At 39.0% G+C, this 5142-nt stretch overlaps 1 long non-coding RNA gene across 1 annotated transcript; it reads left to right on the top strand.

Moving 5' to 3' along the window:
* The first annotated feature begins 702 nt into the window (after nt 1–702).
* LOC124271303 lies at nt 703–4565 on the top strand. Its single transcript, XR_006897002.1, has 3 exons — nt 703–761; nt 1204–1276; nt 4537–4565. It is a non-coding gene; the product is annotated as an uncharacterized LOC124271303 (long non-coding RNA).
* The last annotated feature ends 577 nt before the right edge of the window (nt 4566–5142 follow it).

The following is a 5142-nucleotide window of genomic DNA, read 5'->3' as shown; positions in this document are numbered from 1 at the left end:
AGTGGTTCTAATGAAACTTCTAATTGTTCCTTAACTTTTATAACTTTTCATCACCAGATCATATCAATAACATCTGGAGAAATTTTATTTCTGTATCATCAGAACAAGGTAGAAACTTAACAATGGAGCTATTATTTAATTAAGCCAATTGCCAATTATCTCCTGGCTTCTATTTGCCCATTGCTAATCACCAAACAGTGTTAATGAGCAGTTGGTGCCCCATTATGTTTAGTTATCTCTGTTGTTCTCAGATGGGCATGTAGATGCTCTCTAACACTCTTCCACCTGATGGGCAGACCCAAGCTGTTGTATTCCTCAAGTTGACATCCATACATTCTCTCCTTATATGTCTCACTTCTAAATGTCATTTACAGACTAGTGAAACTTACTGCACTGAAATATCAGAATACAATAAACATCATTTCTAGTCTAATCTTCAAGAATCACTCAAAACAATGTATGACCCTGTTCATAAACAATTCCTAAAAAAAAGCTGACTATGGCACAGAGATTTAAGTTGCATAATTTTTTAGGACTTGTTAACCTTTAGGCCTTTCAGGAAAGTTGTGAAAATCTGCTTTCAGGCCTGAACCACTGCTTTGTATTCATGTAACATGTCTGATGACCTCTGCTTGTTTCAGACAGTAACCTTGACCGCTTCGGGACCTGAGTCACCCTGTCCATGCGGACAACTGTATCTTACTAAAGCCTGATGGTTCCTGTCCCAAGGAGTTTCCTGCTTATATTCAGAGGGATTATAGGTAGGCCATTGACCTCAATTTATATAGACAGATTACAGGTAGGCCATTGACCTCCAATTTATATAGACAGATTACAGGTAGGCCATTGACTTCCAATAAATATAGACAGATTACAGGTAGACCACTGACCTCTAATTTATATAGACAGATTACATGTAGGCCATTGACCTCCAATAAACATAGACAGGTGGGCCATTGATCTCTCAAATGAATATAAGCAGATTATGGGTCGTTCATTCACATTTCTATATATAAATGTTGGATGATAATTGAAGGAGAGTTCTCCGCATGTATTAAGACACACAAACAAGATGTCATTGATGCTGCATGTATTAACTGTATGTCCAGTTGGTTGTGGCCTGATTTAAATACCAGTATCAGTGAGAGCTGTAAACACCATGATTGCTTGCTTACATTGAGATGTGTGGTGTCTTCTTTTCAGTGCAATTCTCTACTTAAACCATGAGTTTGAGGGTGGTGAGTTTTTCTTTGCTCACAAGAATAAATCTGCACAGGTATGTATTGAGCTCATTCCTTCATGTTATCTAAATGTCTTTATGTGATTGTCTCCAAATAGAATTGTTTTTGTGTCACAGGTACAATATGTCCAATTGGGAATTGTTATTCAAAAACCCTTCCAACAATTATTCCAATGCATGTATAAAACAATCTGGACAAGCATACAGTTGACTGAGTGGATTCTTATAACATTTAGAAGCTGGAAAGAATGCATGCATGCAAAGAAATGCAACCAGTCCTGGTTGGTACGATCTTTACAAATTACTCATGCTGGCAGAAATGACTACCTTTACAAACAAAATAACCGATCAGTGGACCCTTAAAGTTATCAAGGAAGGATATTGACTGCAAGCTGCAAAGAGACCCCACTGACACACACAGTAGGACATCGGTATCATCTCCTGGGACTCAAGTCTTCAGTGGCAAAGACAACCGTGTAGCCCTGCCCAGGGTTGTTCTGTCCAGTATTCCTGGTTTCTAAGAATGATTCAACAGAGCTCAGGATGATTATCAATCTGAAGATCATCAACTGGGAATACCTGAGACAACTGGGAACAGTGGGGTAGCCTTGTGGGTAAATCGTTAGCTTGTCATGCTGAAGACCGTGTTTGGCGCCTGCATGTGTACAATGTGTGAAGCCAATTTCTGGTGTCCCCAGCCATGATATTGCTGGAATATTGCTAAAAGAGGCGTAAAACCCGAACTCACTTACTTTTCGCTCACTCACCTGAGACAACTTCACAAGTTTAGGATGGAGTCCATATATGAAACCTCAGACAGATGATCACTATAAGGGACTCTATGATCTCCATAGACCTGCAGGATGTGTATCTAAATAGTAATGATTTGGTATGGACAAATGAATCATTTTCATCACATTTAAGAATATTTGTTGCTTTGGAATGTATTTTATTAGCCATTTGTACAGTTTTGCAGACTATAGCTCAGTGTTCTACCGTTGGGATGTCAGTTGCTCCATGGCTATTCACAATCATCACAGTCCTAGTGCATTCACATCGTCAATGTATAAGAATTCATGGGTACCTGGATGATTTCCTGTCTCCAAGTGCCAAAGTGGATGCCTGTTTAGAAGATTTTCAATATTTGTGTGCTTTCTTCAAGAAAATTAGGGTTCCTTGTTCATCCTGAAATGTCAGAGCTTCAACCCAAGAATGTTTAGATATATTTCAGAGCAACATTTCGCCACCGGTTGTGAACTAGTTTACTTTCTTGAGGATCATTTTCAAGAGGTCAGATCAAGATACATAGTTTCAGCGATCTCCTCACAATCTATGTCAATAGATGTCCTTCCTAGGAGCTCTCACTTCTATGCAGGATCTTCTGATGCAGATAAATTCAAGATTGAATCAATCAGCGTCATAAAAGGGACTCCAATTAGGATGCCTCTGCCAGATCACCATCTCTTCACAGAGTGATTGGATCACTCAGGAGATGGGTGCTCATCTTGAAGACATGATGGCATCAGGTCTTTTGGTGATTAGATTCTCTAGTCATTGGTCAACTTTCTGGAAATGAAGGCAGCTTACACAGTGGGTGCTATGACAATCTCTAACTAAGGCATGATCTCATACAAATTTCCACCTACAGCACTAATCTCACAAGTCTGAACCAAGATCAGCAGTCATCAGATGTTACTGTATATAGTGGCACCAGCATGGCTGACAGGCTCATGGATCTCCTCTCCCCTGCTGGTGGATCAACCATTCACGTCTCCATCCTTTGCCAATGCTTCTCAGACAACAAACAGATTCCATTGCAACCTAGAACAGCTCCTCTAACACATATGGAAACCATCCAGCTGACATCTGGTATCAGCAGGAGTTTTACAAGGAGTTTCCTCCGGAGCTTCAACATCTGCCTTATGTGAATATCTTCTCAAGAACAATCTGTGTTGAGCTTCTGCAATAGCTTTGAATGCTATTGAGAAGTATCTTTGATCCAGACAGACACACACAACACAACAAAAGATATAATAAGACAGTGTGACTGTTTGTGCGCAGTGTCATAATGGTTGAGTGTTAAACAATAATTCCAGACAGTCCCAGACATCATCCACTTAAGAGGAAAGACTGACAAGACCAGAAGGAGAAAGCTGCACAGGTCATACTGTTGCCACAATTGAGTCAACTTTTCATTTTCAGGTGGTCAGAGTGTGAGATAAGTTACTTGCAGAAGTTTCCCAATATGTACTTTTTCATGTTTATTGAAGGGGACATATGTTTTTGAATATACAGCACCTTATCTACACCTGCTCAGAGGTAGATACCTTGCCAGAAGTCAGAAACAAATGTGAGAAATCCCCTAAAGTAATTACAGATGTCCTGTTTCAGGTTGCACAGTACTATCTGATGTTATGGCTTTAAGTGACAAATTGATAACCTTTTGACCCTGTTTGCCTGCCAAGGACAGGTGGTTTGGAATCCTGACTATATACCTGATATTTGTTGTTTGAGAGCACTAATGAGAAATGATAAGTTATATTAATGAATAATGTGTGAAGCCCATTTCTGGTGTCCCCTACCGTGATATTGCTGGAGTATTGCTGAAAGTTGCGTCAACCTAAACTCACTCACTATTAATGAATATGAGTCCTCAGAAAATAACAAATTCCTGACAGCTGCAAATTAAAAAAACCAAATCATCAGAATGTTACAGCAAGTCCTTCATGAGTGACCTGTAGATCTTGATGATTTTTATCTGATATATTTGTCCATACACAAGAGTAGATTTTACTCTGTCATACACATTTACTAAGTTCACAGGCAATTTTAGTCAATACTTCTTGATACATGGATATCAAGTGTTTCCATGACATTTGAGTTGCTAACCAAGTAGTATATAATGGTAAAACCTCCAATAATTTGCACACTTGTGGACTGTTTCTCTGACTTATGTTGCAGTATTAGGATGAATGGTATCACCTTATTAAATATGCAGTCCATTTCTTTGTCTTTTGTTTGAGTGGCATTCTAGAAGTTGGTGGCATAGAGATGACAACACTTTATGGTTGATCAACTTCTGTATTTTACAATGGCGACATTTCGGTGTAGATTGTTATACCATTCTTATATGCTTGAAAATGGTATAAGAATCTACACCGATACGTCGCCATTGTAAAATAAAGAAGTTGATCATCGATAAAGTGTTGTCATCTCCATTGATTGTCTGTTTATATATTTAATGTCATTGTAAATGGAAGAGACAATGAATCAACACTGTCTTATTTTGTCCCCAGGTGAATGTCAGTCCCAAGTGTGGAAGCGGACTTGTCAGCTTTAATGCTGAGTGAGTTTCATGGGGTTAAGGCTGTTGTCAAGGGCACCAGATGTGCCTTAGCATTGTGGTTCACAACCAACCCACAGTTTAAGGAACTTCGCACATCTACAAGCTCATGAAGATTCTGGCCACAAAGCGGAAGGAGAGAGAACAAAAGAACCAGAAAGAATTCTCCAAGACTGAATTATAGCCAATAATTATTTCCAGTTATTTAAAATAATGATGATTGTTCAAATGTTCACAGGTTATTATTTATGGAAGTCATTCATCTGAAGGCTCATATAATACTGAACATGTTTGAAAGACATTCACATTGTGTCTAGATCATTCAACTGTACAAACCACCATGTTTCAGTGTCTGTACTATATATCAGGCATTGAATTTCATTCACCATTCAACTACATGTGGACATAGATTCTTAAACTATCAGGTGATGATGTATTACCCAGTTATCTAAGATTGTTACTGTCTGAGAGGTTTGGTCCTCACCACCCACATTGATAGAAACACGAATCATCCAGCATCTCCACATGAGGCTCACTAGCAGGCCAGCTGTTTGGGTCA

The sequence above is a fragment of the Haliotis rubra genome, unplaced genomic scaffold (genome assembly GCF_003918875.1).
Source record: "Haliotis rubra isolate DU_JTF1 unplaced genomic scaffold, ASM391887v1 Scf1598, whole genome shotgun sequence".
NCBI classification, from domain to species: domain Eukaryota; kingdom Metazoa; phylum Mollusca; class Gastropoda; order Lepetellida; family Haliotidae; genus Haliotis; species Haliotis rubra.
Note: the sequence above shows the minus strand (reverse complement) of the source record. Positions and strands in the feature narration are given on the sequence as shown.